The sequence below is a fragment of the Amblyomma maculatum genome, chromosome 4 (assembly GCF_055883805.1).
Source record: "Amblyomma maculatum isolate TAMU_Amacu chromosome 4, ASM5588380v1, whole genome shotgun sequence".
Lineage (NCBI taxonomy): Eukaryota > Metazoa > Arthropoda > Arachnida > Ixodida > Ixodidae > Amblyomma > Amblyomma maculatum.
In genome coordinates, this window is record NC_139347.1 from 14,640,493 (window position 1) to 14,653,897 (window position 13,405).

The 13,405-nt window shown below is 49.7% G+C and overlaps 1 protein-coding gene across 1 annotated transcript in view; it reads left to right on the top strand.

The window, feature by feature from the left end:
• Positions 1-13,405, top strand: part of LOC146190320 (cell adhesion molecule Dscam1-like) — a 200,139-nt gene that overhangs the window by 92,963 nt on the left and 93,771 nt on the right. The window lies entirely within an intron of this gene.

The window sequence follows — 13,405 nt, forward strand, 5'->3', positions numbered from 1 at the left end:
GCGTTTTGAGTGTTTTGAGTGATACTGATCTTTTATGTTCCCCACATGACTTCTACAAGTCATTTTTATTGACCAGTTTAAAACCCTGACGGGAGGTTATGTAGCTGCCTTATTAAGCTACGAAATATAAATTCCGCTAGTGGGCCTTGATGCGCACGTCAATGGCTCATGGAGCGTCGCCACCAGCATAGACTGGCGGTGATGAAAAATCCTGCCAAAATCGAGCTCTATACCGACTCAGGAGCGCTGGCATTGCACAAGCGGGCGCAGTACTCCTTTCGAGCATGACTCGAGCTATCGGTTCTCTAGCCGAGAAACCGGAAGAGAAAGCTCTACTTAATTGCTGCTGCTCGTGGCGGTGGTCTGTCTCCTTGTTCGCTTCCCGCGTGTGGCCTCGCGTCGAAACGATCGTCCAGTCCGTCACTTCGAGTGGCCCAATGAGGACGCGAGGACCAACGGGCAGAAAGGAAAGGAAGGGGATTCTCGCTGTTTCTCGGAGGGGGTTCCCTTCTGAAGGGGCGCACCAGCGCAGCTACCGTCTTTTCGCGCTTACGAATGCTGAATAAGCAACGAAAGGTCAAAGGCTAACAATGAAAAAAGCCTGTATTTTGGAGCAGGAAGCAGTCCAAACGCGCCGTGCAACCTTGGGCTAATCATAACGCACTGGCAATCCGTTTTCATATATACACGATTACACATCACCAGCTGCTGTCATGTATGCAGCTTAGTCGCTTGCACCTGTTACCAGGTTTGCTATGCGACCAGTTCCTAAAAGCAAGCATCGCTGCACAGCACATGCGGCACAACACTTGATAGCGTAGATGGGGATTCCAATGTAGCAAAAACAAAAGAATCTTCTACATTTTCGTAATCTATGTCCCTTTCGTGTGATGTTTAAAACTAATAAGCGATCTCAGGACCCGGATTCAATCGCGGAAAGTGCGTAGTAGAGGCCAAGGATTCTCCATTAATATCAAATCTCCTTAGCGCAGCAGCTCAGTGATGTGCGAAAGTGCACAGCTACATTAATTCAGTGGTAAGCGGTATCCAGTCAGTCTGCGTCAAAACCACCCACGTCTGCATTAACGCGCAGCCAGCTTCGTGCCTCCGCCTGTCACTCCGCCTGCAGTCCAGTGAGCAGCTGCGCACAGGCCGAACATCAGGAAAGAAGGGCTCTCTTGCTCCGAATTCGGGGAGATCGTTCGAAGGACTCCGAGAGGGGTGCTCGGAGAAGCGTGGTTCCTGCAAAGGCCGTAAGCCCTGGGCTACGCAAAAAGGGCGCCGGAGATGTCCCGCGTGTTGTTGCTCCGCGGAAGCAGAGGCCGCGGAAGCAGGGAGGAGGCATGTATATCCTTACGCCCTCAACCCGGGGTCATCGATCAAGGCATCCAGGAAGGCGAGGCTTATGCCGATAACGCCCTGGATGCCCCGTGGCCTGCCCTGACGGGCGCCGCCGCTCCAGAAGACTGCTCTTTTCTCGCGTCAGCTCCCTCAAGCGACTGTGCGCGCATCGAGCGAAAACGCTGTCGGAACTCAGGGACACCATACTGACGGCGAAAAATGTAGAGCGCAGAAAAGAAAAAGGAGCATAAAAATAAAGCGATCAGTTCACAATGCTCAATAGAAACGGGGTTGAGAAAAGGGGCAAGAAGGATCAGCGTCCAACCAAGCTTGGCTGCTCACGTCGCCGCGAGGAGATGCATGACGGGGACCAAGACGCCGGCCATGCGTCACAGCAGCGCGTGTTTGAGTACGAGCTGCTACCCGGCATATCATCGGTTTTCCCAAGATTCAGTTTTCTTTCCTCCTTTCTTTGTGTGTGTCTGTACATTTGGGCAGACACTCTTTGTACGTTATAAATGTATTTTTAGTGTGAGATTTTGCTTTCCTTGCCTCAGCTACGCTCCTTCTATTCACCCTGTTTATTAGAGTATGTTATTTTTTCGGTAAACACACACACACACACACACACACACACACACATATATATATATATATATATATATATATATATATATATATATATATATATATATATATATATATATATATATATATATATATATATATATATATACCGTGTGTCCCAGCTAACTTGAACCAAGGGTTATAAAATAATATATTTGAGGTAGGTCAGTGAAACCAGTTGCATACAACTACCAGCCTGCTTGCGCACTACAGGCAATTTTTTGTTTTGCAATTAGTTAATTGGCTAATTATGCTAATTTTTCTAATTTAATAAATATTCACCTTAGACCAAAAATGTGAATTGGAAAGTTGTAGAGCACCTTCAGAAACCCCCATTCCATTAATTGCGATAAAGAAAGTCTCACGTGTATCTTTTTTTCCGGGCTCAAAAGAAAGCCCGCGAAATACAAATATTACCACGTGACTAGCGCATTTGAGCGCAGCGATCGTGGTGCTCTCAGTCGTGGTTTGAGCGAACGAAATCAGCTGCGGCCGTGACCCTATGGTCCCGTTGCAGCGGCAGGCAGAAATGTTAGCGATGGTTGGAGCGAGCTCGAGCTCGCCCGTCGTCACCGCGATCTTGGCCAGGCCTGTGCACCGCAGCAGCCTACATCACGACAGGCGGATGACGATAAAGAACCGGCAAATGAAGGTGCAGCGCTAATTTTAGTCGAGTCACATGTCATCTCGCCCCTTTACCCAAGCCTGTATGCGCAGATTCAGTGGCTGATACCTTATCGCTGATCCGTTTGCCGTAAAGTTCGCTAATGGGAGAGAAGGAGGGTTTGTTAGAATCCCGGTGGTGTCGGCTCGCCGCTCTCGGTGCTACTGCACCATCACGTGACCGGCTGCCGGACGCGGGCGAAGAAGCCATCGCAGGCATATCGGCCTGCCGCTTTAACGGGGCAAAGGAGACACGGCCGCAGCTAATTTCGTTCGCTCAAACCACGACTGAGAGCACCACAATCGCGGCGCACAAATTCACTAGTCACGTGGTATTATTTGTATTTCGCGGGCTTTCTTTTGAGCCCAGAAAATAAGATACACGTGAGACTTTCTTTATCGCAATTAATGGAATGGGGGTTTCTGAAGGTGCTCTACAACTTTCCAATTCACATGTTTGGTCTAAAGCCGATATTAATTAAATTAGAAAAATTAACATAATTAGCTAATTAAGTAATTGCAAAACAAAAAATCGCCTGTAGTGCGCAAGGAGGATGGCATTTGAATGCAATTGGTTTCACTGACCTACCTCAAATGCATTATTTTGTATCCCTTGGTTCAAGTTAGTTGGGACACCCGGTATATATATATTGTTACGCCCTTAGCGTCGCGACGGAGACGTTCTAGTCGGTTCAGTACGCTAGGTACACACGGCTAGCGGGAACGACACAAGTGCCACCAGACAAAGGTCGAACGGGCGCGCACACTTCTTCTTCCTCTTCCTTCTTTCTTCCTCCGTGCTCTGTTTTAGAACGAGTCCGTAACACTTCGCCCGTCGCAGGCGAAGCCCTCCGGGCGAGTCAATCGTCAGCACGAGGATGACAGGGTTTCAGACGCGCGACGTGGGCAAGCTCAGTCCGTGAAGAACGTCGGCCACTTTTTGTAAGGCGCGCAATCCGATAGGTGAGTTCACTAATTGCCTCGAGGATAACATAGGGACCGATATAATGCGCGAGCAGTTTCTGACTTAAGCCACGCTTCCTTAGTGGACGCCAAAGCCAGACCATATCTCCAGGGAGGTAGGTGACGTGGCGATGGTGGTCGTCGTAGCGGGATTTCGAGCGCTTTTGTGAGGCGAGAGTTCTCAGGCGGGCTATCCGGAGGATCTCAGCAATCTCAGGTTCGTCATCTGTGGAGAACGGGAGGATGGTGTCGAGGATGTGTCGAGGAGACCGGGCATAGAGGAGAAAGAATGGACTGTAACTTGTTGTTTCCTGTTGGGCGGTGTTGTATGCGTATGTTATAAATGGTAGCACAGTGTCCCAGTCCTTGTGGTCGGCGGCGACGTACATTGAAAGCATGTTGGTGAGTGTCCGGTTGGTTCGCTCGGTCAACCCATTTGTTTGCGGATGATACGGGGTAGAATGTCGGAAATGCGTTTGGCACAAACGAAGGAGTTCTTCGACAACATCAGCGGTGAACTGACGCCCTCGGTCGCTGATCAACACTCGGGGAGGCCCATGGCGCAGTATAACAAAGTGCAGCAGGAAGAGGGAGACTTGGTGTGCAGTAGCCGATGGAAGGGCTGCCGTCTCACAGTAACGAGTGTGGTAATCAGTGCAGATGACGATCCAGTGGTTGCAAGAATGAGACTTGGGAAAAGGTCCCAAGAGGTCTACCCCGACTTTCTCAAAAGGGGATCTTGGAGGCGTCACCGGATGAAGAAGACCAGGAAGAGTGCCGGCGGGGCGTTTGTGACTCGCACATTGAGCACAGCTAGCCACATACTTCTCAGTGGTTTCACGCATCCGGGGCCAGTAGAAACGTTCTTGGATGCGATAGAGCGTCCGCGCAGATCCCAGGTGTCCCGAAGTGGGGTCGTCGTGCATAACGCGCAAAACAGAGGAGCGTAGGTTGACGGGCACCACCAGAAGGTAGCGGAGACCAGTGGGAGAATAGTCCTTTTTGTACAAAAGACCACTCCGTATACAATAGGGAGTGGAAGCTGTAGGGTCCCTTGCAGCGGTAAAGAATGGTTGGAGATTCTCATCTTTCCTCTGCTCAGTGCGGAATGTACGGGTATCGGGGAATGGAGGTAAAACCGCAGCGATGTAATGATCAAAATTGTCGGCGTCACATTCCGTTGTGGGAAGCGGTAAACGTGAGAGACAGTCCGCGTCAGCGTGGCGGCGTCCACTCTTGTACGAAACTGTATAATCAAACTCTTGTAAACGAATTGCCCACCGTGCAAGACGGCCAGATGGGTCACGGAGGTTTATCAGCCAGCACAGGGAATGATGATCAGTGACCACTGTGAAGGGCCGCCCGTATAGATAACAGCGAAATCGCTGAACGGCGAAAACTACCGCGAGGCATTCTTGCTCAGTGATTGTGTAATTTCGTTCAGGTTTGCTTAAGGAACGACTGGCGTAAGCAATAACGTGTTCCTTGTCGCCGTAACGCTGAATCAGCACAGCACCAATGCCAACACCACTGGCGTCCGTGTGCAGTTCCGTTGGAGCAGAAGGGTTGAAATGCCGGAGAATCGGATGTGACGTTAGTGAAAACTTGAGCTGGCAAAAAGAAGAGTCACACTCTGATGTCCACTCGAAGGGAGCGTCTTTGTGGAGAAGGCACGTAAGCGGGTTAGCAATGTCAGCAAAACGGGGAATGAAGCTGCGGAAATATGAGCACAGTCCTAGGAAACTTCGGAGTTCCTTCACGTTCTGAGGTGTTGGAAACGATGCAACGGCCGCAGTCTTTTGAGGGTCAGGTCTGACGCCTTCACGATCGACGAGGTGTCCTAGTACCAAAATCTGGCGCTCACCGAAGCGACACTTCTTCGAATTAAGTACTAGACCGGCGTTGTTGAAGCAGCCAAGCACGAGAGCGAGGCGTTCGTTGTGCTCTTCGAATGTCCGGCCAAAAATGACGACATCATCGAGGTAGCACATACATATTTGCCATTTTAGTCCTTGTAGGATAGAGTCCATCAATCTCTCAAAAGTTGCAGGAGCATTGCAGAGCCCGAAAGGCATTACATTAAATTCAAACAGGCCGTCGGGTGTGATAAATGCCGTTTTTTCCTTGTCGTCAGGGTGCATAGGGATCTGCCAATATCCCGATCGCAGATCGACGGATGAAAAATATGATGCCGAGAACAGACAATCTATGGCGTCATCGATCCGCGGAAGGGGATACACATCCTTCTTTGTTGCAGCATTCAAACGGCGATAGTCGACGCAAAAGCGAAATGTACCATCTTTCTTCTTCACCAGAATTACAGGGGCGGCCCAGGGACTGCATGACTTTTGAATAACACCCTTTTCCAGCATATCCCGAACCTGCTCACTGATGACCTGGCGTTCGGTTGGTGACACTCTGTACGGCTTCTGTCGAATTGGGTGTGAGTAGCCTGTGTCAATGCGATGCCGGGTACGTGTCACGGGAATGCACCGTGAGCCGCTAGGCTCGGAAAAATCAAATATGGAAGAATACTTGACCAGTAAGGCCTCCAAAGCGTCACGCTGGTCCCTGGTTAGAGAGCGGCTGATCATCCGATGTAGTTGCGAGTCAGGGGCTGGAGCGGCAGCACTTTCGCCGGGTGCATCAGTAACCAAAGCCACCGACGGGGCGTCGTCTTGGCTACAGGTCGCAATCTTCATATTCACAGGCAACACTACTGGTTGCGAAGAACAATTAATGGCCCACAGCCGTGAGCAGCCCTTGACCACCGACAGTAGGCAATGAGGAACCAGAATGTATTTCTTTGCACAGTTAGAATGAAGCGGTGCCACTGTAGCGTCGAAGGTGTCGGAAGCACGGCTGGGGCACAAAACTGGGACGCACACCATAGACAAGGCTGGCACATTGGTATCCTCTGTTACACAGAACACATCTTCACGGACATGCGGCTTCTCTAAGAGTCCAGAAGGAAGGGAACCATCAACGCAGAGTTCCCCAGAGCGGCAGTCGACCGTAGCGCCACACATTCTCAAAAAGTAAATACCTAGAATTATGTCATGCGTGCATCGCGAAAGCACTGCAAACTCCGCTGCGAATACCGTTCCACCCAGGGACACCGAAGCACTGCACATTCCCAGGGGACACAACACCTCACCACCCGCGCCATGAAAATTCACATTTCTGTCCCAAACAAACATAACTTTGCGTCCTAACCGCTTCTTAAACGATAAACTCATTATTGAAATGGTTGCCCCGGTATCCACTAAAGCCATTGTCGCCACACCATCCACAAGGACATAGACCGTGTTCTTTAACATAACAACAGATGGAGGAATTTCTTCAGGCAGCGCACAGTCTCCAGCGGCCTGACCTCCAGCAGCCGCGCTGACTAGTTTTCCGGCAAAGGCGATGCCGACCGCCTTCGTGGTCGTGGTGACGGAAAGCGGCGCGCAGAAGAGGCAGGTGGTGGTGAGACACTTCGTTCGGAAGCAGGAGAGTTGTTGCGCGGTCCATTGGTCTAGGGATATTCATACGAAGATGGGGGCCATTGCCAATTAGAGTCGTAGAAACGGTTACGTGGCGGAGCATTTTGGACGGGCCGATCGTAACGGGTGAGTGGGCGGCTGCGGCAGTATCGAGCTATGTGCCCCTCAATGCCGCAGCGTCGGCACACGGGGGCTGTGCGGCGAAAAACTTGTTCCCTGGAGGGCTCCGAGGAGACAGGGTGCATTGGGTAGCGAAACTCATCTTCAGGTTTTCGGGTTGGACGCCGGAAATAGCGAGCAGGTGGTGGTTGAGGATGGTACTCATAGTGCTGATCATAGGGCGACAAGAAGTTAGTAGGGCGCGAGTCGTAGCGAGGCGGGTGACCAGGGCTATCGAACCTTGGCGTCGGGCTGTTGGAGTAAGCGTCCGCCTGTGCCGTATTGATAGAATTCACAACGGGCATCGACGGGAGCAAGGAGGGAGGCCCTCGAGAGCCGACAACGTCGGAGGGCAAAGATGATGGAGACCGTACAGGGGGCTCAAACCGCTGCAGTTCCTCACGAACTATTTGCCGGATCGTCGACGACAAGTCCATGAAGTTGTCTTCAATGCTCGCCACAGATGGAACGTTGGCGAGCCGCCCAAATTTTGGCGTTATGCGACGAGTCTTCAATGTCTCGAATGTGCGAACATGCCGAATGACATCACAGACGGCGTTCAGGTCACCTTTGGCAATTAGAAAATTATAAACATCATCTGCGATGCCCTTCAGAAGAAGTCCTACTTTATCTTCCTCGGTCATATTAGCGCTTGCAGTTTTACATAGCTTCAGGACCTCCTCTATGTAAGTTGTGCATGTTTCCCCAGGTAGCTGAGCTCTGTGCGTAAGCGTGTGTTCAGCTCGCTTCCTTCGTGCAAGACAGTCACCGAAGCACTGCCGCAATTCAGTAACAAAACGGTCCCAGGTGGTAAGAGAGTCTTCGTGGTTTTCGAACCAAACAAGAGCGGTATGGGTTAGGAAGAAAACCACGTTTGCGAGCTTAGCGGCGGCGTCCCATCGATTGTAGCGGCTCACCCGTTGGTAGTGGGTCAACCACTCGTCAACGTCCTCGCCTGCCGCTCCCGCGAAAGTCCGGGGCTCCCGATAGTGATGCGAAGAACTGTTCGCTGCACCCGCAGGCCGATCTTCAGCCTGGATCACCGCGTCACCACGGGCTGCTTGCGGGTCATTGGCCGATTGCATGGCGCTGGTTTGCGGTTCGAGGCCCGCAAGGCGACGACTCCGGCGAGGCTCCAGTTGTGTCGGTGCTGTCTGTAGCGCCAGGGATCGTTACCCGGCTTCTCCACCACAATGTTACGCCCTTAGCGTCGCGACGGAGACGTTCTAGTCGGTTCAGCACGCTAGGTACACACGGCTAGCGGGAACGACACAAGTGCCACCAGACAAAGGTCGAACGGGCGCGCACACTTCTTCTTCCTCTTCCTTCTTTCTTCCTCCGTGCTCTGTTTTAGAACGAGTCCGTAACAATATATATATATATTATGAGCGCTTCATCTTTCACACGAATGCACGTGCTGCTTCATTTTCATCCTGCTCTCTAAAAGAGATCCATCGTCATCGCGTAGTGTGATTCGCTTCGGTCTGCGACCCGGGTTTCAGGCCTTCAATAAACCTGGACTACCACCCCGTCCTTACACGTAGTGGAGGTGCGTCCCAATTTCCTTGCTGCCTCGTCACCTGCATCTACATGGAGCTCCGTTCCGATCGCCGCGGGACAGCTGCCATCATCGTTATGACCCAAGAGGGAACCTGTGTACGATAAATCAAAAGTATCCCTTTGGCAGGTGGTAGTTGGGCTCTGAATGGTCTTCAGGTTTTGTGACGTCACAAGACCACATGCTCTTCTAAGGTGAAATCGAACCCTACGGGTCCCTCTGATCCCAAGTCAGAGATGCTTCTACTCCTGAGGCCACGCAGTCAGGTTAGTATGGCTTGGTTAAAGAGGGGTGTTATATCTGTCGGGTCACTGGTGCCATTTCACATACGCAACGTGGCATCCTACGACTTTTTGCTAATGAATACGTCTGAGAAAATAGAGCCGCAAAATAAGAGATCAAGAATTAAACGAGTAACAAAGTGCATGTAGGTGAATGATGATCACAAGTGGAAGCCGCCGACGGGAGTCAATATTGTCGCGTGGGGGTAGCTTTAGAGGCTTGCCTCACGCTTCGATCAATTTTTTTATTCGTCCATAGCTTTTCGACACTTTTCCGACATTAATACCTCGCCGTCTGGAGTGGCTTGTATCCCTCTGCATGTTTTATATAACAGCATTTCTGGCTTTTAGATACTTTCATTTGTATTTCCATCATGTGTGTCTCTTCAGTGTAGATATTATATTAGCATCCCCTGATTTACCTGATAATTTCAGATCAAGTAAAAAACAACTTAGTAATAACAGTTCTGTACACCTCCAACGTCCCGCGGGAATAATATAAGAACTAGGTCAAAATTAAAAAAAAAAAAGCCATGAACACTTGCTGTCATAACCAGGAACCCCTGAATGCAATGCAAAACTTCGGCAGACACTTTATAGACCTATTTGGCCTCACAGTCGTCTTCGTTGGCGGTAAATCTTCATCTCCCATACGTGCTCATAAAATGAAATAATAAATGTTAAACAAAATAAACCTTCTGCTGACGGCATTTGTGGAGTTTTCTGTGCGCTCGTGCGTTGCCACACTGTTGGCTGGCAGCCACTCGTGCAGTGCCATACGTTCGGCTGGGATGAGTACGACACGAGTATGCGGCACCGTGCCGCCGTGCAGACCAATGGTGCAGCGTGGTGGCATCCCGTCGTAGAGAGTGCGCTAGCAGACGCAGCGTGCAGACATTGCTCTCGACGACGCAAGCGAGCTTCTACGAAAAGAAAAATGAGACAAAGCATCTCAAGTGCGCATATTTTAAAGAAATATTGAACAAGGCCGCTACTGCGATGCGCGCTACACTCACGCATGCCGATGAGCCGTGCGTAGCGGAAGCTTTATATGTATAGTTTGGTTTAGTTTGTGCGGTTAAACGGCCCAAAGTGACTCGGACTATGAGAAATACTCTAGTGGAGGACTCCGGAAATTTCGACCACCTTGAGTTGTTGAACGTGCACGGATATTGCACAATAATATGTGGATCGTAAAATTGTGTACATATATAGAAAGCGGCAAGCATAACCTTGCGGTGTGGTGCCTGATTAACCTACGCTACCATAATCGCAAAAATTAGCAAGCATGTCCTGGCGTCGCTCGTTAGCACTCGTTACACACTATTTTTACAAACGCAAGAGGGCCTCCGAGATCTGCGAGTCTTGAAAGCAGTCTCCGGGGCTGCAGAGAACAGGGCGCAGAAAGAGGGACAGCACTCATCGAGTGCTTCGCACGTTCGCCGGAGGCAGATCGCGGCGTCCTACTTGTGTTCGCGCTTGACGCCACTAAGCTCCGCATTGTCGCATGTAATGATGCCTGCATTACGTGTAAGGAAAGTGTGGAAAGGAGTTACAGGAGGCTTAGATACCCTTAATAGGCGATGCGATAGCATTGTCGTATGGACAATATGCATAGTTGGTTTGGTATGTAATAGCCTTAATTAGTTGTTAACTAGTAATCCCGTCAACCAGCTATCCTCAGTGGTGTAGGAATCGCGTGCCCGGCTGGCGACCCATTTAAATGTCAGTGGTTGTATTGCGCTTGACCACCTTTTCCTTTTCAGCGAAGGTGCATTTCTTTCTCTAAAAGCACTTGGTAGCGCTTTTTCGCTCAGACTGTGGCGCTGTCGATGGCGTCATAAACCTACAAAACCGCCAAACGACGATCAGCGCTCTCCCATTGTAACTGTCGCCTGACAGAGCACCTGCCATCTCGACCACGAAATTACCTGATTTCAAAAGAATGCAGGGCAGAACGATAGATACAAGATGGCACTATCATCAGCGATGACCGCGCTGCCCAGACGAAGACAAGTCCACTTGTCGGAACGTTGGCACGACTCGCGAACTGAGGCTACCCCAACCCTCCTCTACCCTTGTTCAGTGCTCTTTCATAAGATAGTATGATGACGTCACAAGATCACTTGACCTGGTCTAGCGCTAAATTGCGGGCAGATGTGTGACACCATGGTAGTTCGAGATATTTCCCGCAACATGGTTATTTTGTGGGAACAGTATACCTTCAATGTTCACTGGCTACTCCGTTCGTTCCCAGGGGCTACGTAGTGGGCACTTCTACAGTTCTAGAGTTTCTTGGTTTAAACTTCCGTCGGGCCTAGAGAGCCACCATCCTTCAGAGATCCAAAGCACGTGAGCAAAAGCAGCCACAGCCTGCAAGTCCCAGAGGCGCTCCTGGTTGTGAGAGAGCTTCTGCCGCATGAGTGGAGTATGTTCTTTCTACGTCAGTGTTTACTTTTACCTGCGACGAGAACCATTAAATCTATCAATTGAACTCCAGTTTTATATATGTTTCAAGTGTTCCTTTTCTCACTGTTCGAGAAGTTATGGCCATGCTGAATTTCACCTCACTTTTATGCGATGCCATTAGGAGCCAATAAACTATCTGGCGTCAGCGCCATCACTGTGGAGCCTCCAGCTGCCAACCGTGACAGGTGACGCTTAGGGCAATTCACTGACCCCCCACCCTCATGCTCTTGTGCCACCGGCTATTACTGGCAGGTGGCAATCGAGGAAGGAAAATATTCCTAGAAGCCAGATTACGAGTAGGTCAGCGAAAACGAAAATAACTGATGTTGACTCAGGAAACATTTACAAAGAATGCGTTATATATACGAACAGAAAATAACGAATAAAAACGAAATTAGGATGGAGTGGTTGGTGGAAACTAATAGGCATTCATACTTAAAATAAGAATTGGAATCAATTGGCTAGTAAACGAAAACTACTATTGCATTTTCCTCACAACTATCCAATTGATTTTCCCTAATTTTTTTCTTATTTGAAGCTGATCATTTCAGCTAGAGTGGCCTAAAATTTCAGTGTGTGCTTTGAGCCAATGCATATCAGAAAGTGTGAGCACAACATCACTAACACATACAGCGACCGTCGGCCTCTATAAGTCGGGACACCTTCGCAGATGACCCCGATTGACCAAGAACAGTTTAGCTGGGAGCAGACCTCCTCCTTTGGAGACATCTGCTCACGCACACTGGCGGCTAATGGTCGCGGTATACGGTACTGATAAAGGTACACGTTATGCTGAAGCCTTCTGTAGCATACGTACAAGACGTTTTAATCAAGTCGTAAGCCAATCTGAAGAGTGATGCCTGTTTAATACTGCCAGTATTGTTGATTATTTGCGTATCTAAAGAGAGTGCATTTTCTTTGGTTATGCTTGAAGGGCATGACTTCTTATGATACCAGCTTATTCTGAGCAGCCACATCAGATTGCGAATGTGGCGAAGTGGTGCAAAAACACTTCCAATGCGACAGCACAATACACTGCGCTCTCACCGGCGCAGCGCGGCTCCCATAAGCGGGTGCATCACGCAACGTACCAGACAAAAAGTTAACAAGGGAAAGAATAACGCAGCGGCCAGAACGAAATAACACTTTGAGGAGTAGTCTGTGCTTCCTGGTGCAAATCTATAATCATGAATCTCCACTGTGCGTTCGGAATTAGGCCTAAGAGCATCACCACTTGTTTCCCTTCTCGACAAGATAAAATCGAAAGCCATTTTCTAGGAATTGAACCTCGGAAGTCAATGGGGTTGGCGGTTTCTGCTCTTTCCCAATAAAACTTGCATCTAATCCACTCTAACTGAACCACGTACACCACGCAACCGCCGTTCAATGCGGTGCTGTAGCTACGAGGCCGCGGGCGTCGGTACCCGCTCACGCTGTAAGCACCATTCCTGCTTTGCTTCGATGCTTGACGATCGTGCACGGTGACAACAATACGTGAAAGGACGCTATTGCAGAAAAACACATCCATTATTGTCGGAACCACAATGTTCACGGGAAGCGCAACTGCTCTAAGCAATCCGGCCGAGCCGGTTGCTCGGTCTTTGTATTCTGGCGAGCGGGTTTGTTCGTGTCACGGCACTGTGAGCTCGACATATATCTTCACCGGTAGGTCAAAATAACCAAAACATTCAATGGTGATATTGCAGAAGAGAAAGAAATGCAATTTGATTGACAGCAGCTTTGTTTCAAAAGCAATTTCCGCTATGTGAGGAGAAATGTAGGAAAGATAAGGGGCTCGATTTGATACATAAATGAAAGAAGTCAAAAGCATGCGAGGCCAGAGAAAGCATAGTCGA